Here is a 988-nt window from a genome sequence, read left to right as displayed (position 1 = left end):
CAGACAGACAGACAGACAGACAGATAAATAGATGGATAGATATATTCACCTTGCCAGAACCACAAACCATACCATCAGTAGACATGACGGTACCACACGTGTTTCCACTAAGGTAGCAATAGAAGGACTTGCACACATTGTCTCCTTTGGGTGCGGCATTGTCATAAAAATTTCTGTTCTGTGGAATACAAAAAACACTTTTTATTAGTCAAAAATTAGTTTTCAAGATGAATCCAAAAACACCTGAAATCTCAGGAGTACGCCGCGGATCGTACATTAACAGAAAAATCAAAGCATCTCTAGACAAAACGTGTGCATTTTCCATGTTATCTTAAAGGTCGTCGTTGTTTGTTTTGTTTTGTTTTGTTTTGTTTTGTTTGTTTGTTTGTTTTACTGATCTCTGTCAAAGAGTCAACATAACAAGAGGATCCACTCCTCTCTTTGAGCCAATTAAAAGAGTTTCTTCAAAATTCGGTGGCGCCCTCTTCGCAAAAGCGCACCCTTTGCAAACAGAGTTAGTCTACTTGCGTAAAAAAAATCGAAGTGAAACTAACAAGTGTTGAATAAATAAGAATTCAAATTTCGGAAGAACGCTTTTTTAAATAGTGACGTTGACAAAAACTTCTTCAGGAGGAGGAGACGACTGTTTTCTTCGTTTAATTTGACTTAAGAATGAGAGGCGAGAGGTCATTAAAATTGGAGAAAAAAACCCCTAAAACTCCGCACTGAACAAACCCGACAAGCTGATAAACAGCAGTCGATCTGCGCACGCAAGGGGGTGTTATTCCTATTCTTCTCCTGGAGAAACGAAAGAGAGCTTCAAAACAAAGACTGCAGCCCCATCTGAGCCATTGCGCGGACTTCTGCAGATACCTTTTTGGCGGAGTGAACCATCTTATGTACCATCTTTGTCTCTGTTTAAAAGTGCTTTACTAAGTGCGGTCATGGTGGAGAGTGGGACATGTGTGTGTGTGTGTGTGTGTGTGTG

The 988-nt window shown here is 40.2% G+C and overlaps 1 protein-coding gene across 1 annotated transcript in view; it reads right to left on the bottom strand.

Annotated features, from left to right (window-relative positions):
• Positions 1-988, bottom strand: part of LOC101861052 (metalloprotease mig-17) — a gene marked incomplete at its 5' end in the record, with an annotated part of 73,202 nt that overhangs the window by 16,894 nt on the left and 55,320 nt on the right.

This window comes from Aplysia californica, unplaced genomic scaffold (assembly GCF_000002075.1).
Source record: "Aplysia californica isolate F4 #8 unplaced genomic scaffold, AplCal3.0 scaffold00289, whole genome shotgun sequence".
Classification (NCBI taxonomy): Eukaryota; Metazoa; Mollusca; class Gastropoda; order Aplysiida; family Aplysiidae; genus Aplysia; species Aplysia californica.
The sequence above is the reverse complement of the archived record's forward strand: the minus strand, read 5'-3'. Positions and strand labels throughout refer to the sequence as shown.